Below are 27701 nucleotides of genomic sequence, written 5' to 3'. Positions count from 1 at the left end.
GTGGTCAGCAACATTACCCCAACAAGTAGCACTTACTGCATTCATATTCCAAGTCAGTGCATGTGTTTAGGAAATGCTGGTGACAAATTGATAAATTCAGCCAGTCATGCAAAAACAAACACACATTCTCAATGCTGGAGATACATCTGTTGCAAAGTCACAATCAAGACTACCCCAAAGAGAAGCACTTATGAACACAAGAATCATCACTGTCTCCATTTGAGGTGATCTGAATGTGGTTTAATATAGTACTGTATTCATTTACAGTCCGTTTTATTTGCCATTTGAAACTGTCCCAACAAGTAGCGCTTACCTAATTTAAAAGTCAAGTACATGCCCAAGTCAGGTCAATATCCCAGGCACAAAATGCACAATTGCTTGTTAGCTTCTCCAGCTCTTTCTTCTGGCATGTTCTGTGTTGATTCCCCGTTGCAGTAGAAGTTGTGACTGGTTCACATATTTGGCCATCTTTTATTCTCAAGGCAGCCATTTCAACCCAAGTCCGCCTTCATTTTTAACAGGTTTCAATGGTCTTGATAATTGGTCATAGACAATTGGAATACCTGTACTTGGAGAAAAGGCCATCAACATGCAAGTAATTTGCATGCACAGAGGGCTAATCAGTGGGTGTTATGTCATTCTGATCCAAGCCTCCTTCAGCTGCAAAGTTTTCAAAAAATAAAAGCAACTTTAAGAACAATTTATGTAAAACTTTCATTCATTTTCATTTTCATTTTCATTTTCATTTTCATTTTCATTTTCATTTCATTTTCTTTCCTTTAAAACAGTCTTTATATCTAAGGGTTCTCTCTAAGTGCATCTCAGACTTCCTGAACATGCAGAGGTCAGTAAAACTACCCCAACAAAAAACACTTACTGCATTTATACCAAAGTTAGTGTTTATGTTAGGGTAACAATACTGACCAGATCGAAATATTGATCATCAAATTGTATGGCATTCAATTCCAGTAGATATAACCCAAGATGCCTGCCAATGTATTAGTTATGGAGTCAGACAATATCATAGGTTGATGTACAACTCGTGTCCACTTTTCACATCCAAGACAACCCCAAAGAGAAGCACTTATGAACACAAGAATCACCAGTGGCTCCATTTGAAGTTATCTGAGAGTGATTCTTCCCTAAGAATCTCTTGAAAATCATGCAGTTGATTTTGTCAAATAAAACTGCCCCAACAAGTAGCACTTACTGATTCAAGTGACAAGCCAATGCTCGAGTTAGGGTAATACTAATGACGGATTTGGGGAATAAAAGGAAGCCAGATAGAGTACATGTCTTGATTGATAAACATGGACAAGAAACATTGCCCTGCTGAGCCTTGAAATCTGGGAGTTTGGTGGTCAGCAACATTACCCCAACAAGTAGCACTTACTGCATTCATATTCCAAGTCAGTGCATGTGTTTAGGAAATGCTGGTGACAAATTGATAAATTCAGCCAGTCATGCAAAAACAAACACACATTCTCAATGCTGGAGATACATCTGTTGCAAAGTCACAATCAAGACAACCCCAAAGAGAAGCACTTATGAACACAAGAATCATCACTGTCTCCATTTGAGGTGATCTGAATGTGGTTTAATATAGTACTGTCTTCATTTACAGTCTGTCTTATTTGCCATTGAAACCGTCCCAACAAGTAGCGCTTACCTAACCAGCTCAGTGCGGACGTGTCCACTTTTCACATCCAAGACAACCCCAAAGAGAAGCACTTATGAACACAAGAATCACCAGTGGCTCCATTTGAAGTTATCTGAGAGTGATTCTTCCCTAAGAATCTCTTGAAAATCATGCAGTTGATTTTGTCAAATAAAACTGCCCCAACAAGTAGCACTTACTGATTCAAGTGACAAGCCAATGCTCAAGTTAGGGTAATACTAATGACGGATTTGGGGAATAAAAGGAAGCCAGATAGAGTACATGTCTTGATTGATAAACATGGACAGGAAACATTGCCCTGCTGAGCCTTGAAATCTGGGAGTTTGGTGGTCAGCAACATTACCCCAACAAGTAGCACTTACTGCATTCATATTCCAAGTCAGTGCATGTGTTTAGGAAATGCTGGTGACAAATTGATAAATTCAGCCAGTCATGCAAAAACAAACACACATTCTCAATGCTGGAGATACATCTGTTGCAAAGTCACAATCAAGACTACCCCAAAGAGAAGCACTTATGAACACAAGAATCATCACTGTCTCCATTTGAGGTGATCTGAATGTGGTTTAATATAGTACTGTATTCATTTACAGTCCGTTTTATTTGCCATTTGAAACTGTCCCAACAAGTAGCGCTTACCTAATTTAAAAGTCAAGTACATGCCCAAGTCAGGTCAATATCCCAGGCACAAAATGCACAATTGCTTGTTAGCTTCTCCAGCTCTTTCTTCTGGCATGTTCTGTGTTGATTCCCCGTTGCAGTAGAAGTTGTGACTGGTTCACATATTTGGCCATCTTTTATTCTCAAGGCAGCCATTTCAACCCAAGTCCGCCTTCATTTTTAACAGGTTTCAATGGTCTTGATAATTGGTCATAGACAATTGGAATACCTGTACTTGGAGAAAAGGCCATCAACATGCAAGTAATTTGCATGCACAGAGGGCTAATCAGTGGGTGTTATGTCATTCTGATCCAAGCCTCCTTCAGCTGCAAAGTTTTCAAAAAATAAAAGCAACTTTAAGAACAATTTATGTAAAACTTTCATTCATTTTCATTTTCATTTTCGTTTTCATTTCATTTTCTTTCCTTTAAAACAGTCTTTATATCTAAGGGTTCTCTCTAAGTGCATCTCAGACTTCCTGAACATGCAGAGGTCAGTAAAACTACCCCAACAAAAAACACTTACTGCATTTATACCAAAGTTAGTGTTTATGTTAGGGTAACAATACTGACCAGATCGAAATATTGATCATCAAATTGTATGGCATTCAATTCCAGTAGATATAACCCAAGATGCCTGCCAATGTATTAGTTATGGAGTCAGACAATATCATAGGTTGATGTACAACTCGTGTCCACTTTTCACATCCAAGACAACCCCAAAGAGAAGCACTTATGAACACAAGAATCACCAGTGGCTCCATTTGAAGTTATCTGAGAGTGATTCTTCCCTAAGAATCTCTTGAAAATCATGCAGTTGATTTTGTCAAATAAAACTGCCCCAACAAGTAGCACTTACTGATTCAAGTGACAAGCCAATGCTCGAGTTAGGGTAATACTAATGACGGATTTGGGGAATAAAAGGAAGCCAGATAGAGTACATGTCTTGATTGATAAACATGGACAAGAAACATTGCCCTGCTGAGCCTTGAAATCTGGGAGTTTGGTGGTCAGCAACATTACCCCAACAAGTAGCACTTACTGCATTCATATTCCAAGTCAGTGCATGTGTTTAGGAAATGCTGGTGACAAATTGATAAATTCAGCCAGTCATGCAAAAACAAACACACATTCTCAATGCTGGAGATACATCTGTTGCAAAGTCACAATCAAGACAACCCCAAAGAGAAGCACTTATGAACACAAGAATCATCACTGTCTCCATTTGAGGTGATCTGAATGTGGTTTAATATAGTACTGTCTTCATTTACAGTCTGTCTTATTTGCCATTGAAACCGTCCCAACAAGTAGCGCTTACCTAACCAGCTCAGTGCGGACGTGTCCACTTTTCACATCCAAGACAACCCCAAAGAGAAGCACTTATGAACACAAGAATCACCAGTGGCTCCATTTGAAGTTATCTGAGAGTGATTCTTCCCTAAGAATCTCTTGAAAATCATGCAGTTGATTTTGTCAAATAAAACTGCCCCAACAAGTAGCACTTACTGATTCAAGTGACAAGCCAATGCTCAAGTTAGGGTAATACTAATGACGGATTTGGGGAATAAAAGGAAGCCAGATAGAGTACATGTCTTGATTGATAAACATGGACAGGAAACATTGCCCTGCTGAGCCTTGAAATCTGGGAGTTTGGTGGTCAGCAACATTACCCCAACAAGTAGCACTTACTGCATTCATATTCCAAGTCAGTGCATGTGTTTAGGAAATGCTGGTGACAAATTGATAAATTCAGCCAGTCATGCAAAAACAAACACACATTCTCAATGCTGGAGATACATCTGTTGCAAAGTCACAATCAAGACTACCCCAAAGAGAAGCACTTATGAACACAAGAATCATCACTGTCTCCATTTGAGGTGATCTGAATGTGGTTTAATATAGTACTGTATTCATTTACAGTCCGTTTTATTTGCCATTTGAAACTGTCCCAACAAGTAGCGCTTACCTAATTTAAAAGTCAAGTACATGCCCAAGTCAGGTCAATATCCCAGGCACAAAATGCACAATTGCTTGTTCGCTTCTCCAGCTCTTTCTTCTGGCATGTTCTGTGTTGATTCCCCGTTGCAGTAGAAGTTGTGACTGGTTCACATATTTGGCCATCTTTTATTCTCAAGGCAGCCATTTCAGTCCAAGTCCGCCTTCATTTTTAACAGGTTTCAATGGTCTTGATAATTGGTCATAGACAATTGGAATACCTGTACTTGGAGAAAAGGCCATCAACATGCAAGTAATTTGCATGCACAGAGGGCTAATCAGTGGGTGTCATGTCATTCTGATCCAAGCCTCCTTCAGCTGCAAAGTTTTCAAAAAATAAAAGCAACTTTAAGAACAATTTATGTAAAACTTTCATTCATTTTCATTTTCATTTTCATTTTCATTTTCATTTTCATTTTCTTTCCTTTAAAACAATCTTTATATCTAAGGGTTCTCTCTAAGTGCATCTCAGACTTCCTGAACATGCAGAGGTCAGTAAAACTACCCCAACAAAAAGCACTTACTGCATTTATACCAAAGTTAGTGTTTATGTTAGGGTAACAATACTGACCAGATCGAAATATTGATCATCAAATTGTATGGCATTCAATTCCAGTAGATATAACCCAAGATGCCTGCCAATGTATTAGTTATGGAGTCAGACAATATCATAGGTTGATGTACAACTCGTGTCCACTTTTCACATCCAAGACAACCCAAAGAGAAGCACTTATGAACACAAGAATCACCAGTGGCTCCATTTGAAGTTATCTGAGAGTGATTCTTCCCTAAGAATCTCTTGAAAATCATGCAGTTGATTTTGTCAAATAAAACTGCCCCAACAAGTAGCACTTACTGATTCAAGTGACAAGCCAATGCTCGAGTTAGGGTAATACTAATGACGGATTTGGGGAATAAAAGGAAGCCAGATAGAGTACATGTCTTGATTGATAAACATGGACAGGAAACATTGCCCTGCTGAGCCTTGAAATCTGGGAGTTTGGTGGTCAGCAACATTACCCCAACAAGTAGCATTTACTGCATTCATATTCCAAGTCAGTGCATGTGTTTAGGAAATGCTGGTGACAAATTGATAAATTCAGCCAGTCATGCAAAAACAAACACACATTCTCAATGCTGGAGATACATCTGTTGCAAAGTCACAATCAAGACAACCCCAAAGAGAAGCACTTATGAACACAAGAATCATCACTGTCTCCATTTGAGGTGATCTGAATGTGGTTTAATATAGTACTGTATTCATTTACAGTCCGTTTTATTTGCCATTTGAAACTGTCCCAACAAGTAGCGCTTACCTAATTTAAAAGTCAAGTACATGCCCAAGTCAGGTCAATATCCCAGGCACAAAATGCACAATTGCTTGTTAGCTTCTCCAGCTCTTTCTTCTGGCATGTTCTGTGTTGATTCCCCGTTGCAGTAGAAGTTGTGACTGGTTCACATATTTGGCCATCTTTTATTCTCAAGGCAGCCATTTCAACCCAAGTCCGCCTTCATTTTTAACAGGTTTCAATGGTCTTGATAATTGGTCATAGACAATTGGAATACCTGTACTTGGAGAAAAGGCCATCAACATGCAAGTAATTTGCATGCACAGAGGGCTAATCAGTGGGTGTTATGTCATTCTGATCCAAGCCTCCTTCAGCTGCAAAGTTTTCAAAAAATAAAAGCAACTTTAAGAACAATTTATGTAAAACTTTCATTCATTTTCATTTTCATTTTCATTTTCATTTTCATTTTCATTTTCATTTTCATTTCATTTTCTTTCCTTTAAAACAGTCTTTATATCTAAGGGTTCTCTCTAAGTGCATCTCAGACTTCCTGAACATGCAGAGGTCAGTAAAACTACCCCAACAAAAAACACTTACTGCATTTATACCAAAGTTAGTGTTTATGTTGGGGTAACAATACTGACCAGATCGAAATATTGATCATCAAATTGTATGGCATTCAATTCCAGTAGATATAACCCAAGATGCCTGCCAATGTATTAGTTATGGAGTCAGACAATATCATAGGTTGATGTACAACTCGTGTCCACTTTTCACATCCAAGACAACCCCAAAGAGAAGCACTTATGAACACAAGAATCACCAGTGGCTCCATTTGAAGTTATCTGAGAGTGATTCTTCCCTAAGAATCTCTTGAAAATCATGCAGTTGATTTTGTCAAATAAAACTGCCCCAACAAGCAGCACTTACTGATTCAAGTGACAAGCCAATGCTCAAGTTAGGGTAATACTAATGACGGATTTGGGGAATAAAAGGAAGCCAGATAGAGTACATGTCTTGATTGATAAACATGGACAGGAAACATTGCCCTGCTGAGCCTTGAAATCTGGGAGTTTGGTGGTCAGCAACATTACCCCAACAAGTAGCACTTACTGCATTCATATTCCAAGTCAGTGCATGTGTTTAGGAAATGCTGGTGACAAATTGATAAATTCAGCCAGTCATGCAAAAACAAACACACATTCTCAATGCTGGAGATACATCTGTTGCAAAGTCACAATCAAGACAACCCCAAAGAGAAGCACTTATGAACACAAGAATCATCACTGTCTCCATTTGAGGTGATCTGAATGTGGTTTAATATAGTAATGTCTTCATTTACAGTCTGTCTTATTTGCCATTGAAACCGTCCCAACAAGTAGCGCTTACCTAACCAGCTCAGTGCGGACGTGTCCACTTTTCACATCCAAGACAACCCCAAAGAGAAGCACTTATTAACACAAGAATCACCAGTGGCTCCATTTGAAGTTATCTGAGAGTGATTCTTCCCTAAGAATCTCTTGAAAATCATGCAGTTGATTTTGTCAAATAAAACTGCCCCAACAAGTAGCACTTACTGATTCAAGTGACAAGCCAATGCTCAAGTTAGGGTAATACTAATGACAGATTTGGGGAATAAAAGGAAGCCAGATAGAGTACATGTCTTGATTGATAAACATGGACAGGAAACATTGCCCTGCTGAGCCTTGAAATCTGGGAGTTTGGTGGTCAGCAACATTACCCCAACAAGTAGCACTTACTGCATTCATATTCCAAGTCAGTGCATGTGTTTAGGAAATGCTGGTGACAAATTGATAAATTCAGCCAGTCATGCAAAAACAAACACACATTCTCAATGCTAGAGATACATCTGTTGCAAAGTCACAATCAAGACTACCCCAAAGAGAAGCACTTATGAACACAAGAATCATCACTGTCTCCATTTGAGGTGATCTGAATGTGGTTTAATATAGTACTGTCTTCATTTACAGTCTGTCTTATTTGCCATTGAAACCGTCCCAACAAGTAACCAGCTCAGTGCGGACGTGTCCACTTTTCACATCCAAGACAACCCCAAAGAGAAGCACTTATGAACACAAGAATCACCAGTGGCTCCATTTGAAGTTATCTGAGAGTGATTCTTCCCTAAGAATCTCTTGAAAATCATGCAGTTGATTTTGTCAAATAAAACTGCCCCAACAAGTAGCACTTACTGATTCAAGTGACAAGCCAATGCTCGAGTTAGGGTAATACTAATGACGGATTTGGGGAATAAAAGGAAGCCAGATAGAGTACATGTCTTGATTGATAAACATGGACAGGAAACATTGCCCTGCTGAGCCTTGAAATCTGGGAGTTTGGTGGTCAGCAACAAGTAGCACTTACTGCATTCATATTCCAAGTCAGTGCATGTGTTTAGGAAATGCTGGTGACAAATTGATAAATTCAGCCAGTCATGCAAAAACAAACACACATTCTCAATGCTGGAGATACATCTGTTGCAAAGTCACAATCAAGACTACCCCAAAGAGAAGCACTTATGAACACAAGAATCATCACTGTCTCCATTTGAGGTGATCTGAATGTGGTTTAATATAGTACTGTATTCATTTACAGTCCGTTTTATTTGCCATTTGAAACTGTCCCAACAAGTAGCGCTTACCTAATTTAAAAGTCAAGTACATGCCCAAGTCAGGTCAATATCCCAGGCACAAAATGCACAATTGCTTGTTAGCTTCTCCAGCTCTTTCTTCTGGCATGTTCTGTGTTGATTCCCCGTTGCAGTAGAAGTTGTGACTGGTTCACATATTTGGCCATCTTTTATTCTCAAGGCAGCCATTTCAGTCCAAGTCCGCCTTCATTTTTAACAGGTTTCAATGGTCTTGATAATTGGTCATAGACAATTGGAATACCTGTACTTGGAGAAAAGGCCATCAACATGCAAGTAATTTGCATGCACAGAGGGCTAATCAGTGGGTGTTATGTCATTCTGATCCAAGCCTCCTTCAGCTGCAAAGTTTTCAAAAAATAAAAGCAACTTTAAGAACAATTTATGTAAAACATTCATTTTCATTTTCATTTTCATTTTCATTTTCATTTTCATTTTCATTTTCATTTCATTTTCTTTCCTTTAAAACAATCTTTATATCTAAGGGTTCTCTCTAAGTGCATCTCAGACTTCCTGAACATGCAGAGGTCAGTAAAACTACCCCAACAAAAAGCACTTACTGCATTTATACCAAAGTTAGTGTTTATGTTAGGGTAACAATACTGACCAGATCGAAATATTGATCATCAAATTGTATGGCATTCAATTCCAGTAGATATAAGCCAAGATGCCTGCCAATGTATTAGTTATGGAGTCAGACAGTATCATAGGTTGATGTACAACTCATGTCCACTTTTCACATCCAAGACAACCCCAAAGAGAAGCACTTATGAACACAAGAATCACCAGTGGCTCCATTTGAAGTTATCTGAGAGTGATTCTTCCCTAAGAAACTCTTGAAAATCATGCAGTTGATTTTGTCAAATAAAACTGCCCCAACAAGTAGCACTTACTGATTCAAGTGACAAGCCAATGCTCAAGTTAGGGTAATACTAATGACGGATTTGGGGAATAAAAGGAAGCCAGATAAAGTACATGCCTTGATTGATAAACATGGACAGGAAACATTGCCCTGCTGAGCCTTGAAATCTGGGAGTTTGGTGGTCAGCAACATTACCCCAACAAGTAGCACTTACTGCATTCATATTCCAAGTCAGTGCATGTGTTTAGGAAATGCTGGTGACAAATTGATAAATTCAGCCAGTCATGCAAAAACAAACACACATTCTCAATGCTGGAGATACATCTGTTGCAAAGTCACAATCAAGACAACCCCAAAGAGAAGCACTTATGAACACAAGAATCATCACTGTCTCCATTTGAGGTGATCTGAATGTGGTTTAATATAGTACTGTCTTCATTTACAGTCTGTCTTATTTGCCATTGAAACCGTCCCAACAAGTAGCGCTTACCTAACCAGCTCAGTGCGGACGTGTCCACTTTTCACATCCAAGACAACCCCAAAGAGAAGCACTTATGAACACAAGAATCACCAGTGGCTCCATTTGAAGTTATCTGAGAGTGATTCTTCCCTAAGAATCTCTTGAAAATCATGCAGTTGATTTTGTCAAATAAAACTGCCCCAACAAGTAGCACTTACTGATTCAAGTGACAAGCCAATGCTCAAGTTAGGGTAATACTAATGACGGATTTGGGGAATAAAAGGAAGCCAGATAGAGTACATGTCTTGATTGATAAACATGGACAGGAAACATTGCCCTGCTGAGCCTTGAAATCTGGGAGTTTGGTGGTCAGCAACATTACCCCAACAAGTAGCACTTACTGCATTCATATTCCAAGTCAGTGCATGTGTTTAGGAAATGCTGGTGACAAATTGATAAATTCAGCCAGTCATGCAAAAACAAACACACATTCTCAATGCTAGAGATACATCTGTTGCAAAGTCACAATCAAGACTACCCCAAAGAGAAGCACTTATGAACACAAGAATCATCACTGTCTCCATTTGAGGTGATCTGAATGTGGTTTAATATAGTACTGTCTTCATTTACAGTCTGTCTTATTTGCCATTGAAACCGTCCCAACAAGTAGCGCTTACCTAACCAGCTCAGTGCGGACGTGTCCACTTTTCACATCCAAGACAACCCCAAAGAGAAGCACTTATGAACACAAGAATCACCAGTGGCTCCATTTGAAGTTATCTGAGAGTGATTCTTCCCTAAGAATCTCTTGAAAATCATGCAGTTGATTTTGTCAAATAAAACTGCCCCAACAAGTAGCACTTACTGATTCAAGTGACAAGCCAATGCTCAAGTTAGGGTAATACTAATGACGGATTTGGGGAATAAAAGGAAGCCAGATAGAGTACATGTCTTGATTGATAAACATGGACCGGAAACATTGCCCTGCTGAGCCTTGAAATCTGGGAGTTTGGTGGTCAGCAACATTACCCCAACAAGTAGCACTTACTGCATTCATATTCCAAGTCAGTGCATGTGTTTAGGAAATGCTGGTGACAAATTGATAAATTCAGCCAGTCATGCAAAAACAAACACACATTCTCAATGCTAGAGATACATCTGTTGCAAAGTCACAATCAAGACTACCCCAAAGAGAAGCACTTATGAACACAAGAATCATCACTGTCTCCATTTGAGGTGATCTGAATGTGGTTTAATATAGTACTGTCTTCATTTACAGTCTGTCTTATTTGCCATTGAAACCGTCCCAACAAGTAACCAGCTCAGTGCGGACGTGTCCACTTTTCACATCCAAGACAACCCCAAAGAGAAGCACTTATGAACACAAGAATCACCAGTGGCTCCATTTGAAGTTATCTGAGAGTGATTCTTCCCTAAGAATCTCTTGAAAATCATGCAGTTGATTTTGTCAAATAAAACTGCCCCAACAAGTAGCACTTACTGATTCAAGTGACAAGCCAATGCTCGAGTTAGGGTAATACTAATGACGGATTTGGGGAATAAAAGGAAGCCAGATAGAGTACATGTCTTGATTGATAAACATGGACAGGAAACATTGCCCTGCTGAGCCTTGAAATCTGGGAGTTTGGTGGTCAGCAACATTACCCCAACAAGTAGCACTTACTGCATTCATATTCCAAGTCAGTGCATGTGTTTAGGAAATGCTGGTGACAAATTGATAAATTCAGCCAGTCATGCAAAAACAAACACACATTCTCAATGCTGGAGATACATCTGTTGCAAAGTCACAATCAAGACTACCCCAAAGAGAAGCACTTATGAACACAAGAATCATCACTGTCTCCATTTGAGGTGATCTGAATGTGGTTTAATATAGTACTGTATTCATTTACAGTCCGTTTTATTTGCCATTTGAAACTGTCCCAACAAGTAGCGCTTACCTAATTTAAAAGTCAAGTACATGCCCAAGTCAGGTCAATATCCCAGGCACAAAATGCACAATTGCTTGTTAGCTTCTCCAGCTCTTTCTTCTGGCATGTTCTGTGTTGATTCCCCGTTGCAGTAGAAGTTGTGACTGGTTCACATATTTGGCCATCTTTTATTCTCAAGGCAGCCATTTCAACCCAAGTCCGCCTTCATTTTTAACAGGTTTCAATGGTCTTGATAATTGGTCATAGACAATTGGAATACCTGTACTTGGAGAAAAGGCCATCAACATGCAAGTAATTTGCATGCACAGAGGGCTAATCAGTGGGTGTTATGTCATTCTGATCCAAGCCTCCTTCAGCTGCAAAGTTTTCAAAAAATAAAAGCAACTTTAAGAACAATTTATGTAAAACTTTAATTCATTTTCATTTTCATTTTCATTTTCATTTTCATTTTCATTTTCATTTTCATTTTCTTTCCTTTAAAACAATCTTTATATCTAAGGGTTCTCTCTAAGTGCATCTCAGACTTCCTGAACATGCAGAGGTCAGTAAAACTACCCCAACAAAAAGCACTTACTGCATTTATACCAAAGTTAGTGTTTATGTTAGGGTAACAATACTGACCAGATCGAAATATTGATCATCAAATTGTATGGCATTCAATTCCAGTAGATTTAAGCCAAGATGCCTGCCAATGTATTAGTTATGGAGTCAGACAGTATCATAGGTTGATGTACAACTCGTGTCCACTTTTCACATCCAAGACAACCCCAAAGAGAAGCACTTATGAACACAAGAATCACCAGTGGCTCCATTTGAAGTTATCTGAGAGTGATTCTTCCCTAAGAATCTCTTGAAAATCATGCAGTTGATTTTGTCAAATAAAACTGCCCCAACAAGTAGCACTAACTGATTCAAGTGACAAGCCAATGCTCAAGCTAGGGTAATACTAATGACGGATTTGGGGAATAAAAGGAAGCCAGATAGAGTACATGCCTTGATTGATAAACATGGACAGGAAACATTGCCCTGCTGAGCCTTGAAATCTGGGAGTTTGGTGGTCAGCAACATTACCCCAACAAGTAGCACTTACTGCATTCATATTCCAAGTCAGTGCATGTGTTTAGGAAATGCTGGTGACAAATTGATAAATTCAGCCAGTCATGCAAAAACAAACACACATTCTCAATGCTAGAGATACATCTGTTGCAAAGTCACAATCAAGACAACCCCAAAGAGAAGCACTTATGAACACAAGAATCATCACTGTCTCCATTTGAGGTGATCTGAATGTGGTTTAATATAGTACTGTCTTCATTTACAGTCTGTCTTATTTGCCATTGAAACCGTCCCAACAAGTAACCAGCTCAGTGCGGACGTGTCCACTTTTCACATCTAAGACAACCCCAAAGAGAAGCACTTATGAACACAAGAATCACCAGTGGCTCCATTTGAAGTTATCTGAGAGTGATTCTTCCCTAAGAATCTCTTGAAAATCATGCAGTTGATTTTGTCAAATAAAACTGCCCCAACAAGTAGCACTTACTGATTCAAGTGACAAGCCAATGCTCAAGTTAGGGTAATACTAATGACGGATTTGGGGAATAAAAGGAAGCCAGATAGAGTACATGTCTTGATTGATAAACATGGACAGGAAACATTGCCCAGCTGAGCCTTGAAATCTGGGAGTTTGGTGGTCAGCAACATTGCCCCAACAAGTAGCACTTACTGCATTCATATTCCAAGTCAGTGCATGTGTTTAGGAAATGCTGGTGACAAATTGATAAATTCAGCCAGTCATGCAAAAACAAACACACATTCTCAATGCTAGAGATACATCTGTTGCAAAGTCACAATCAAGACAACCCCAAAGAGAAGCACTTATGAACACAAGAATCATCACTGTCTCCATTTGAGGTGATCTGAATGTGGTTTAATATAGTACTGTCTTCATTTACAGTCTGTCTTATTTGCCATTGAAACCGTCCCAACAAGTAACCAGCTCAGTGCGGACGTGTCCACTTTTCACATCCAAGACAACCCCAAAGAGAAGCACTTATGAACACAAGAATCACCAGTGGCTCCATTTGAAGTTATCTGAGAGTGATTCTTCCCTAAGAATCTCTTGAAAATCATGCAGTTGATTTTGTCAAATAAAACTGCCCCAACAAGTAGCACTTACTGATTCAAGTGACAAGCCAATGCTCAAGTTAGGATAATACTAATGACGGATTTGGGGAATAAAAGGAAGCCAGATAGAGTACATGTCTTGATTGATAAACATGGACAGGAAACATTGCCCTGCTGAGCCTTGAAATCTGGGATTTTGGTGGTCAGCAACATTACCCCAACAAGTAGCACTTACTGCATTCATATTCCAAGTCAGTGCATGTGTTTAGGAAATGCTGGTGACAAATTGATAAATTCAGCCAGTCATGCAAAAACAAACACACATTCTCAATGCTAGAGATACATCTGTTGCAAAGTCACAATCAAGACAACCCCAAAGAGAAGCACTTATGAACACAAGAATCATCACTGTCTCCATTTGAGGTGATCTGAATGTGGTTTAATATAGTACTGTCTTCATTTACAGTCTGTCTTATTTGCCATTGAAACCGTCCCAACAAGTAGCGCTTACCTAACCAGCTCAGTGCGGACGTGTCCACTTTTCACATCCAAGACAACCCCAAAGAGAAGCACTTATGAACACAAGAATCACCAGTGGCTCCATTTGAAGTTATCTGAGAGTGATTCTTCCCTAAGAATCTCTTGAAAATCATGCAGTTGATTTTGTCAAATAAAACTGCCCCAACAAGTAGCACTTACTGATTCAAGTGACAAGCCAATGCTCAAGTTAGGGTAATACTAATGACGGATTTGGGGAATAAAAGGAAGCCAGATAGAGTACATGTCTTGATTGATAAACATGGACAGGAAACATTGCCCTGCTGAGCCTTGAAATCTGGGAGTTTGGTGGTCAGCAACATTACCCCAACAAGTAGCACTTACTGCATTCATATTCCAAGTCAGTGCATGTGTTTAGGAAATGCTGGTGACAAATTGATAAATTCAGCCAGTCATGCAAAAACAAACACACATTCTCAATGCTAGAGATACATCTGTTGCAAAGTCACAATCAAGACAACCCCAAAGAGAAGCACTTATGAACACAAGAATCATCACTGTCTCCATTTGAGGTGATCTGAATGTGGTTTAATATAGTACTGTATTCATTTACAGTCTGTCTTATTTGCCATTGAAACCGTCCCAACAAGTAACCAGCTCAGTGCGGACGTGTCCACTTTTCACATCCAAGACAACCCCAAAGAGAAGCACTTATGAACACAAGAATCACCAGTGGCTCCATTTGAAGTTATCTGAGAGTGATTCTTCCCTAAGAATCTCTTGAAAATCATGCAGTTGATTTTGTCAAATAAAACTGCCCCAACAAGTAGCACTTACTGATTCAAGTGACAAGCCAATGCTCAAGTTAGGGTAATACTAATGACGGATTTGGGGAATAAAAGGAAGCCAGATAGAGTACATGTCTTGATTGATAAACATGGACAGGAAACATTGCCCTGCTGAGCCTTGAAATCTGGGAGTTTGGTAGTCAGCAACATTACCCCAACAAGTAGCACTTACTGCATTCATATTCCAAGTCAGTGCATGTGTTTAGGAAATGCTGGTGACAAATTGATAAATTCAGCCAGTCATGCAAAAACAAACACACATTCTCAATGCTAGAGATACATCTGTTGCAAAGTCACAATCAAGACAACCCCAAAGAGAAGCACTTATGAACACAAGAATCATCACTGTCTCCATTTGAGGTGATCTGAATGTGGTTTAATATAGTACTGTTTTCATTTACAGTCTGTTTTATTTGCCATTGAAACTGTCCCAACAAGTAGCGCTTACCTAATTTAAAAGTCAAGTACATGCCCAAGTCAGGTCAATATCCCAGGCACAAAATGCACAATTGCTTGTTAGCTTCTCCAGCTCTTTCTTCTGGCATGTTCTGTGTTGATTCCCCGTTGCAGTAGAAGTTGTGACTGGTTCACATATTTGGCCATCTTTTATTCTCAAGGCAGCCATTTCAACTCAAGTCCGCCTTCATTTTTAACAGGTTTCAATGGTCTTGATAATTGGTCATAGACAATTGGAATACCTGTACTTGGAGAAAAGGCCATCAACATGCAAGTAATTTGCATGCACAGAGGGCTAATCAGTGGGTGTTATGTCATTCTGATCCAAGCCTCCTTCAGCTGCAAAGTTTTCAAAAAATAAAAGCAACTTTAAGAACAATTTATGTAAAACTTTCATTCATTTTCATTTTCATTTTCATTTTCATTTTCATTTTCATTTTCTTTCCTTTAAAACAATCTTTATATCTAAGGGTTCTCTCTAAGTGCATCTCAGACTTCCTGAACATGCAGAGGTCAGTAAAACTACCCCAACAAAAAGCACTTACTGCATTTATACCAAAGTTAGTGTTTATGTTAGGGTAACAATACTGACCAGATCGAAATATTGTATGGCATTCAATTCCAGTAGATATAACCCAAGATGCCTGCCAATGTATTAGTTATGGAGTCAGACAATGTCATAGGTTGATGTACAACTCGTGTCCACTTTTCACATCCAAGACAACCCCAAAGAGAAGCACTTATGAACACAAGAATCACCAGTGGCTCCATTTGAAGTTTTCTGAGAGTGATTCTTCCCTAAGAATCTCTTGAAAATCATGCAGTTGATTTTGTCAAATAAAACTGCCCCAACAAGTAGCACTTACTGATTCAAGTGACAAGCCAATGCTCGAGTTAGGGTAATACTAATGACGGATTTGGGGAATAAAAGGAAGCCAGATAGAGTACATGTCTTGATTGATAAACATGGACAGGAAACATTGCCCTGCTGAGCCTTGAAATCTGGGAGTTTGGTGGTCAGCAACATTACCCCAACAAGTAGCACTTACTGCATTCATATTCCAAGTCAGTGCATGTGTTTAGGAAATGCTGGTGACAAATTGATAAATTCAGCCAGTCATGCAAAAACAAACACACATTCTCAATGCTAGAGATACATCTGTTGCAAAGTCACAATCAAGACAACCCCAAAGAGAAGCACTTATGAACACAAGAATCATCACTGTCTCCATTTGAGGTGATCTGAATGTGGTTTAATATAGTACTGTATTCATTTACAGTCTGTCTTATTTGCCATTGAAACCGTCCCAACAAGTAACCAGCTCAGTGCGGACGTGTCCACTTTTCACATCCAAGACAACCCCAAAGAGAAGCACTTATGAACACAAGAATCACCAGTGGCTCCATTTGAAGTTATCTGAGAGTGATTCTTCCCTAAGAATCTCTTGAAAATCATGCAGTTGATTTTGTCAAATAAAACTGCCCCAACAAGTAGCACTTACTGATTCAAGTGACAAGCCAATGCTCAAGTTAGGGTAATACTAATGACGGATTTGGGGAATAAAAGGAAGCCAGATAGAGTACATGTCTTGATTGATAAACATGGACAGGAAACATTGCCCTGCTGAGCCTTGAAATCTGGGAGTTTGGTAGTCAGCAACATTACCCCAACAAGTAGCACTTACTGCATTCATATTCCAAGTCAGTGCATGTGTTTAGGAAATGCTGGTGACAAATTGATAAATTCAGCCAGTCATGCAAAAACAAACACACATTCTCAATGCTAGAGATACATCTGTTGCAAAGTCACAATCAAGACAACCCCAAAGAGAAGCACTTATGAACACAAGAATCATCACTGTCTCCATTTGAGGTGATCTGAATGTGGTTTAATATAGTACTGTTTTCATTTACAGTCTGTTTTATTTGCCATTGAAACTGTCCCAACAAGTAGCGCTTACCTAATTTAAAAGTCAAGTACATGCCCAAGTCAGGTCAATATCCCAGGCACAAAATGCACAATTGCTTGTTCGCTTCTCCAGCTCTTTCTTCTGGCATGTTCTGTGTTGATTCCCCGTTGCAGTAGAAGTTGTGACTGGTTCACATATTTGGCCATCTTTTATTCTCAAGGCAGCCATTTCAACCCAAGTCCGCCTTCATTTTTAACAGGTTTCAATGGTCTTGATAATTGGTCATAGACAATTGGAATACCTGTACTTGGAGAAAAGGCCATCAACATGCAAGTAATTTGCATGCACAGAGGGCTAATCAGTGGGTGTTATGTCATTCTGATCCAAGCCTCCTTCAGCTGCAAAGTTTTCAAAAAATAAAAGCAACTTTAAGAACAATTTATGTAAAACTTTCATTCATTTTCATTTTCATTTTCATTTTCATTTTCATTTTCATTTTCATTTTCATTTTCATTTTCATTTTCTTTCCTTTAAAACAATCTTTATATCTAAGGGTTCTCTCTAAGTGCATCTCAGACTTCCTGAACATGCAGAGGTCAGTAAAACTACCCCAACAAAAAGCACTTACTGCATTTATACCAAAGTTAGTGTTTATGTTAGGGTAACAATACTGACCAGATCGAAATATTGTATGGCATTCAATTCCAGTAGATATAACCCAAGATGCCTGCCAATGTATTAGTTATGGAGTCAGACAATGTCATAGGTTGATGTACAACTCGTGTCCACTTTTCACATCCAAGACAACCCCAAAGAGAAGCACTTATGAACACAAGAATCACCAGTGGCTCCATTTGAAGTTTTCTGAGAGTGATTCTTCCCTAAGAATCTCTTGAAAATCATGCAGTTGATTTTGTCAAATAAAACTGCCCCAACAAGTAGCACTTACTGATTCAAGTGACAAGCCAATGCTCGAGTTAGGGTAATACTAATGACGGATTTGGGGAATAAAAGGAAGCCAGATAGAGTACATGTCTTGATTGATAAACATGGACAGGAAACATTGCCCTGCTGAGCCTTGAAATCTGGGATTTTGGTGGTCAGCAACATTACCCCAACAAGTAGCACTTACTGCATTCATATTCCAAGTCAGTGCATGTGTTTAGGAAATGCTGGTGACAAATTGATAAATTCAGCCAGTCATGCAAAAACAAACACACATTCTCAATGCTGGAGATACATCTGTTGCAAAGTCACAATCAAGACTACCCCAAAGAGAAGCACTTATGAACACAAGAATCATCACTGTCTCCATTTGAGGTGATCTGAATGTGGTTTAATATAGTACTGTATTCATTTACAGTCCGTTTTATTTGCCATTGAAACTGTCCCAACAAGTAGCGCTTACCTAATTTAAAAGTCAAGTACATGCCCAAGTCAGGTCAATATCCCAGGCACAAAATGCACAATTGCTTGTTCGCTTCTCCAGCTCTTTCTTCTGGCATGTTCTGTGTTGATTCCCCGTTGCAGTAGAAGTTGTGACTGGTTCACATATTTGGCCATCTTTTATTCTCAAGGCAGCCATTTCAACCCAAGTCCGCCTTCATTTTTAACAGGTTTCAATGGTCTTGATAATTGGTCATAGACAATTGGAATACCTGTACTTGGAGAAAAGGCCATCAACATGCAAGTAATTTGCATGCACAGAGGGCTAATCAGTGGGTGTTATGTCATTCTGATCCAAGCCTCCTTCAGCTGCAAAGTTTTCAAAAAATAAAAGCAACTTTAAGAACAATTTATGTAAAACATTCATTTTCATTTTCATTTTCATTTTCATTTTCATTTTCATTTTCATTTTCATTTTCATTTTCTTTCCTTTAAAACAATCTTTATATCTAAGGGTTCTCTCTAAGTGCATCTCAGACTTCCTGAACATGCAGAGGTCAGTAAAACTACCCCAACAAAAAGCACTTACTGCATTTATACCAAAGTTAGTGTTTATGTTAGGGTAACAATACTGACCAGATCGAAATATTGATCATCAAATTGTATGGCATTCAATTCCAGTAGATATAAGCCAAGATGCCTGCCAATGTATTAGTTATGGAGTCAGACAGTATCATAGGTTGATGTACAACTCGTGTCCACTTTTCACATCCAAGACAACCCCAAAGAGAAGCACTTATGAACACAAGAATCACCAGTGGCTCCATTTGAAGTTATCTGAGAGTGATTCTTCCCTAAGAATCTCTTGAAAATCATGCAGTTGACTTTGTCAAATAAAACTGCCCCAACAAGTAGCACTAACTGATTCAAGTGACAAGCCAATGCTCAAGTTAGGGTAATACTAATGACGGATTTGGGGAATAAAAGGAAGCCAGATAGAGTACATGTCTTGATTGATAAACATGGACAGGAAACATTGCCCTGCTGAGCCTTGAAATCTGGGAGTTTGGTGGTCAGCAACATTACCCCAACAAGTAGCACTTACTGCATTCATATTCCAAGTCAGTGCATGTGTTTAGGAAATGCTGGTGACAAATTGATAAATTCAGCCAGTCATGCAAAAACAAACACACATTCTCAATGCTAGAGATACATCTGTTGCAAAGTCACAATCAAGACAACCCCAAAGAGAAGCACTTGTGAACACAAGAATCATCACTGTCTCCATTTGAGATGATCTGAATGTGGTTTAATATAGTACTGTCTTCATTTACAGTCTGTCTTATTTGCCATTGAAACCGTCCCAACAAGTAACCAGCTCAGTGCGGACGTGTCCACTTTTCACATCCAAGACAACCCCAAAGAGAAGCACTTATGAACACAAGAATCACCAGTGGCTCCATTTGAAGTTATCTGAGAGTGATTCTTCCCTAAGAATCTCTTGAAAATCATGCAGTTGATTTTGTCAAATAAAACTGCCCCAACAAGTAGCACTTACTGATTCAAGTGACAAGCCAATGCTCAAGTTAGGGTAATACTAATGACGGATTTGGGGAATAAAAGGAAGCCAGATAGAGTACATGTCTTGATTGATAAACATGGACAGGAAACATTGCCCTGCTGAGCCTTGAAATCTGGGAGTTTGGTGGTCAGCAACATTACCCCAACAAGTAGCACTTACTGCATTCATATTCCAAGTCAGTGCATGTGTTTAGGAAATGCTGGTGACAAATTGATAAATTCAGCCAGTCATGCAAAAACAAACACACATTCTCAATGCTAGAGATACATCTGTTGCAAAGTCACAATCAAGACAACCCCAAAGAGAAGCACTTATGAACACAAGAATCATCACTGTCTCCATTTGAGGTGATCTGAATGTGGTTTAATATAGTACTGTCTTCATTTACAGTCTGTCTTATTTGCCATTGAAACCGTCCCAACAAGTAACCAGCTCAGTGCGGACGTGTCCACTTTTCACATCCAAGACAACCCCAAAGAGAAGCACTTATGAACACAAGAATCACCAGTGGCTCCATTTGAAGTTATCTGAGAGTGATTCTTCCCTAAGAATCTCTTGAAAATCATGCAGTTGATTTTGTCAAATAAAACTGCCCCAACAAGTAGCACTTACTGATTCAAGTGACAAGCCAATGCTCAAGTTAGGATAATACTAATGACGGATTTGGGGAATAAAAGGAAGCCAGATAGAGTACATGTCTTGATTGATAAACATGGACAGGAAACATTGCCCTGCTGAGCCTTGAAATCTGGGAGTTTGGTGGTCAGCAACATTACCCCAACAAGTAGCACTTACTGCATTCATATTCCAAGTCAGTGCATGTGTTTAGGAAATGCTGGTGACAAATTGATAAATTCAGCCAGTCATGCAAAAACAAACACACATTCTCAATGCTAGAGATACATCTGTTGCAAAGTCACAATCAAGACAACCCCAAAGAGAAGCACTTATGAACACAAGAATCATCACTGTCTCCATTTGAGGTGATCTGAATGTGGTTTAATATAGTACTGTCTTCATTTACAGTCTGTCTTATTTGCCATTGAAACCGTCCCAACAAGTAACCAGCTCAGTGCGGACGTGTCCACTTTTCACATCCAAGACAACCCCAAAGAGAAGCACTTATGAACACAAGAATCACCAGTGGCTCCATTTGAAGTTTTCTGAGAGTGATTCTTCCCTAAGAATCTCTTGAAAATCATGCAGTTGATTTTGTCAAATAAAACTGCCCCAACAAGTAGCACTTACTGATTCAAGTGACAAGCCAATGCTCGAGTTAGGGTAATACTAATGACGGATTTGGGGAATAAAAGGAAGCCAGATAGAGTACATGTCTTGATTGATAAACATGGACAGGAAACATTGCCCTGCTGAGCCTTGAAATCTGGGAGTTTGGTGGTCAGCAACATTACCCCAACAAGTAGCACTTACTGCATTCATATTCCAAGTCAGTGCATGTGTTTAGGAAATGCTGGTGACAAATTGATAAATTCAGCCAGTCATGCAAAAACAAACACACATTCTCAATGCTAGAGATACATCTGTTGCAAAGTCACAATCAAGACAACCCCAAAGAGAAGCACTTATGAACACAAGAATCATCACTGTCTCCATTTGAGGTGATCTGAATGTGGTTTAATATAGTACTGTCTTCATTTACAGTCTGTCTTATTTGCCATTGAAACCGTCCCAACAAGTAACCAGCTCAGTGCGGACGTGTCCACTTTTCACATCCAAGACAACCCCAAAGAGAAGCACTTATGAACACAAGAATCACCAGTGGCTCCATTTGAAGTTATCTGAGAGTGATTCTTCCCTAAGAATCTCTTGAAAATCATGCAGTTGATTTTGTCAAATAAAACTGCCCCAACAAGTAGCACTTACTGATTCAAGTGACAAGCCAATGCTCAAGTTAGGATAATACTAATGACGGATTTGGGGAATAAAAGGAAGCCAGATAGAGTACATGTCTTGATTGATAAACATGGACAGGAAACATTGCCCTGCTGAGCCTTGAAATCTGGGATTTTGGTGGTCAGCAACATTACCCCAACAAGTAGCACTTACTGCATTCATATTCCAAGTCAGTGCATGTGTTTAGGAAATGCTGGTGACAAATTGATAAATTCAGCCAGTCATGCAAAAACAAACACACATTCTCAATGCTGGAGATACATCTGTTGCAAAGTCACAATCAAGAGTACCCCAAAGAGAAGCACTTATGAACACAAGAATCATCACTGTCTCCATTTGAGGTGATCTGAATGTGGTTTAATATAGTACTGTATTCATTTACAGTCCGTTTTATTTGCCATTGAAACTGTCCCAACAAGTAGCGCTTACCTAATTTAAAAGTCAAGTACATGCCCAAGTCAGGTCAATATCCCAGGCACAAAATGCACAATTGCTTGTTCGCTTCTCCAGCTCTTTCTTCTGGCATGTTCTGTGTTGATTCCCCGTTGCAGTAGAAGTTGTGACTGGTTCACATATTTGGCCATCTTTTATTCTCAAGGCAGCCATTTCAACCCAAGTCCGCCTTCATTTTTAACAGGTTTCAATGGTCTTGATAATTGGTCATAGACAATTGGAATACCTGTACTTGGAGAAAAGGCCATCAACATGCAAGTAATTTGCATGCACAGAGGGCTAATCAGTGGGTGTTATGTCATTCTGATCCAAGCCTCCTTCAGCTGCAAAGTTTTCAAAAAATAAAAGCAACTTTAAGAACAATTTATGTAAAACATTCATTTTCATTTTCATTTTCATTTTCATTTTCATTTTCATTTTCATTTCATTTTCTTTCCTTTAAAACAATCTTTATATCTAAGGGTTCTTTCTAAGTGCATCTCAGACTTCCTGAACATGCAGAGGTCAGTAAAACTACCCCAACAAAAAGCACTTACTGCATTTATACCAAAGTTAGTGTTTATGTTAGGGTAACAATACTGACCAGATCGAAATATTGATCATCAAATTGTATGGCATTCAATTCCAGTAGATATAAGCCAAGATGCCTGCCAATGTATTAGTTATGGAGTCAGACAGTATCATAGGTTGATGTACAACTCGTGTCCACTTTTCACATCCAAGACAACCCCAAAGAGAAGCACTTATGAACACAAGAATCACCAGTGGCTCCATTTGAAGTTATCTGAGAGTGATTCTTCCCTAAGAATCTCTTGAAAATCATGCAGTTGATTTTGTCAAATAAAACTGCCCCAACAAGTAGCACTTACTGATTCAAGTGACAAGCCAATGCTCGAGTTAGGGTAATACTAATGACGGATTTGGGGAATAAAAGGAAGCCAGATAGAGTACATGTCTTGATTGATAAACATGGACAAGAAACATTGCCCTGCTGAGCCTTGAAATCTGGGAGTTTGGTGGTCAGCAACATTACCCCAACAAGTAGCACTTACTGCATTCATATTCCAAGTCAGTGCATGTGTTTAGGAAATGCTGGTGACAAATTGATAAATTCAGCCAGTCATGCAAAAACAAACACACATTCTCAATGCTGGAGATACATCTGTTGCAAAGTCACAATCAAGACAACCCCAAAGAGAAGCACTTATGAACACAAGAATCATCACTGTCTCCATTTGAGGTGATCTGAATGTGGTTTAATATAGTAATGTCTTCATTTACAGTCTGTCTTATTTGCCATTGAAACCGTCCCAACAAGTAGCGCTTAACTAACCAGCTCAGTGCGGACGTGTCCACTTTTCACATCCAAGACAACCCCAAAGAGAAGCACTTATGAACACAAGAATCACCAGTGGCTCCATTTGAAGTTATCTGAGAGTGATTCTTCCCTAAGAATCTCTTGAAAATCATGCAGTTGATTTTGTCAAATAAAACTGCCCCAACAAGTAGCACTTACTGATTCAAGTGACAAGCCAATGCTCAAGTTAGGATAATACTAATGACGGATTTGGGGAATAAAAGGAAGCCAGATAGAGTACATGTCTTGATTGATAAACATGGACAGGAAACATTGCCCTGCTGAGCCTTGAAATCTGGGATTTTGGTGGTCAGCAACATTACCCCAACAAGTAGCACTTACTGTCAGTGCATGTGTTTAGGAAATGCTGGTGACAAATTGATAAATTCAGCCAGTCATGCAAAAACAAACACACATTCTCAATGCTGGAGATACATCTGTTGCAAAGTCACAATCAAGACTACCCCAAAGAGAAGCACTTATAAACACAAGAATCATCACTGTCTCCATTTGAGGTGATCTGAATGTGGTTTAATATAGTACTGTATTCATTTACAGTCCGTTTTATTTGCCATTGAAACTGTCCCAACAAGTAGCGCTTACCTAATTTAAAAGTCAAGTACATGCCCAAGTCAGGTCAATATCCCAGGCACAAAATGCACAATTGCTTGTTCGCTTCTCCAGCTCTTTCTTCTGGCATGTTCTGTGTTGATTCCCCGTTGCAGTAGAAGTTGTGACTGGTTCACATATTTGGCCATCTTTTATTCTCAAGGCAGCCATTTCAACCCAAGTCCGCCTTCATTTTTAACAGGTTTCAATGGTCTTGATAATTGGTCATAGACAATTGGAATACCTGTACTTGGAGAAAAGGCCATCAACATGCAAGTAATTTGCATGCACAGAGGGCTAATCAGTGGGTGTTATGTCATTCTGATCCAAGCCTCCTTCAGCTGCAAAGTTTTCAAAAAATAAAAGCAACTTTAAGAACAATTTATGTAAAACTTTCATTCATTTTCATTTTCATTTTCATTTTCATTTTCATTTTCATTTTCATTTTCATTTTCATTTTCTTTCCTTTAAAACAATCTTTATATCTAAGGGTTCTCTCTAAGTGCATCTCAGACTTCCTGAACATGCAGAGGTCAGTAAAACTACCCCAACAAAAAGCACTTACTGCATTTATACCAAAGTTAGTGTTTATGTTAGGGTAACAATACTGACCAGATCAAAATATTGATCATCAAATTGTATGGCATTCAATTCCAGTAGATACAACCCAAGATGCCTGCCAATGTATTAGTTATGGAGTCAGACAATATCATAGGTTGATGTACAACTCGTGTCCACTTTTCACATCCAAGACAACCCCAAAGAGAAGCACTTATGAACACAAGAATCACCAGTGGCTCCATTTGAAGTTATCTGAGAGTGATTCTTCCCTAAGAATCGCTTGAAAATCATGCAGTTGATTTTGTCAAATAAAACTGCCCCAACAAGTAGCACTTACTGATTCAAGTGACAAGCCAATGCTCAAGTTAGGGTAATACTAATGACGGATTTGGGGAATAAAAGGAAGCCAGATAGAGTACATGTCTTGATTGATAAACATGGACAGGAAACATTGCCCTGCTGAGCCTTGAAATCTGGGAGTTTGGTGGTCAGCAACATTACCCCAACAAGTAGCACTTACTGCATTCATATTCCAAGTCAGTGCATGTGTTTAGGAAATGCTGGTGACAAATTGATAAATTCAGCCAGTCATGCAAAAACAAACACACATTCTCAATGCTAGAGATACATCTGTTGCAAAGTCACAATCAAGACAACCCCAAAGAGAAGCACTTATGAACACAAGAATCATCACTGTCTCCATTTGAGGTGATCTGAATGTGGTTTAATATAGTACTGTCTTCATTTACAGTCTGTCTTATTTGCCATTGAAACCGTCCCAACAAGTAACCAGCTCAGTGCGGACGTGTCCACTTTTCACATCCAAGACAACCCCAAAGAGAAGCACTTATGAACACAAGAATCACCAGTGGCTCCATTTGAAGTTATCTGAGAGTGATTCTTCCCTAAGAATCTCTTGAAAATCATGCAGTTGATTTTGTCAAATAAAACTGCCCCAACAAGTAGCACTTACTGATTCAAGTGACAAGCCAATGCTCAAGTTAGGATAATACTAATGACGGATTTGGGGAATAAAAGGAAGCCAGATAGAGTACATGTCTTGATTGATAAACATGGACAGGAAACATTGCCCTGCTGAGCCTTGAAATCTGGGATTTTGGTGGTCAGCAACATTACCCCAACAAGTAGCACTTACTGCATTCATATTCCAAGTCAGTGCATGTGTTTAGGAAATGCTGGTGACAAATTGATAAATTCAGCCAGTCATGCAAAAACAAACACACATTCTCAATGCTGGAGATACATCTGTTGCAAAGTCACAATCAAGAGTACCCCAAAGAGAAGCACTTATGAACACAAGAATCATCACTGTCTCCATTTGAGGTGATCTGAATGTGGTTTAATATAGTACTGTATTCATTTACAGTCCGTTTTATTTGCCATTGAAACTGTCCCAACAAGTAGCGCTTACCTAATTTAAAAGTCAAGTACATGCCCAAGTCAGGTCAATATCCCAGGCACAAAATGCACAATTGCTTGTTCGCTTCTCCAGCTCTTTCTTCTGGCATGTTCTGTGTTGATTCCCCGTTGCAGTAGAAGTTGTGACTGGTTCACATATTTGGCCATCTTTTATTCTCAAGGCAGCCATTTCAACCCAAGTCCGCCTTCATTTTTAACAGGTTTCAATGGTCTTGATAATTGGTCATAGACAATTGGAATACCTGTACTTGGAGAAAAGGCCATCAACATGCAAGTAATTTGCATGCACAGAGGGCTAATCAGTGGGTGTTATGTCATTCTGATCCAAGCCTCCTTCAGCTGCAAAGTTTTCAAAAAATAAAAGCAACTTTAAGAACAATTTATGTAAAACATTCATTTTCATTTTCATTTTCATTTTCATTTTCATTTTCATTTTCATTTTCATTTCATTTTCTTTCCTTTAAAACAATCTTTATATCTAAGGGTTCTTTCTAAGTGCATCTCAGACTTCCTGAACATGCAGAGGTCAGTAAAACTACCCCAACAAAAAGCACTTACTGCATTTATACCAAAGTTAGTGTTTATGTTAGGGTAACAATACTGACCAGATCGAAATATTGATCATCAAATTGTATGGCATTCAATTCCAGTAGATATAAGCCAAGATGCCTGCCAATGTATTAGTTATGGAGTCAGACAGTATCATAGGTTGATGTACAACTCGTGTCCACTTTTCACATCCAAGACAACCCCAAAGAGAAGCACTTATGAACACAAGAATCACCAGTGGCTCCATTTGAAGTTATCTGAGAGTGATTCTTCCCTAAGAATCTCTTGAAAATCATGCAGTTGATTTTGTCAAATAAAACTGCCCCAACAAGTAGCACTTACTGATTCAAGTGACAAGCCAATGCTCGAGTTAGGGTAATACTAATGACGGATTTGGGGAATAAAAGGAAGCCAGATAGAGTACATGTCTTGATTGATAAACATGGAC

The sequence above is a fragment of the Labrus bergylta genome, chromosome 10 (assembly GCF_963930695.1).
Source record: "Labrus bergylta chromosome 10, fLabBer1.1, whole genome shotgun sequence".
Taxonomy (NCBI): Eukaryota; Metazoa; Chordata; class Actinopteri; order Labriformes; family Labridae; genus Labrus; species Labrus bergylta.
This window is presented reverse-complemented; position numbering follows the sequence as displayed.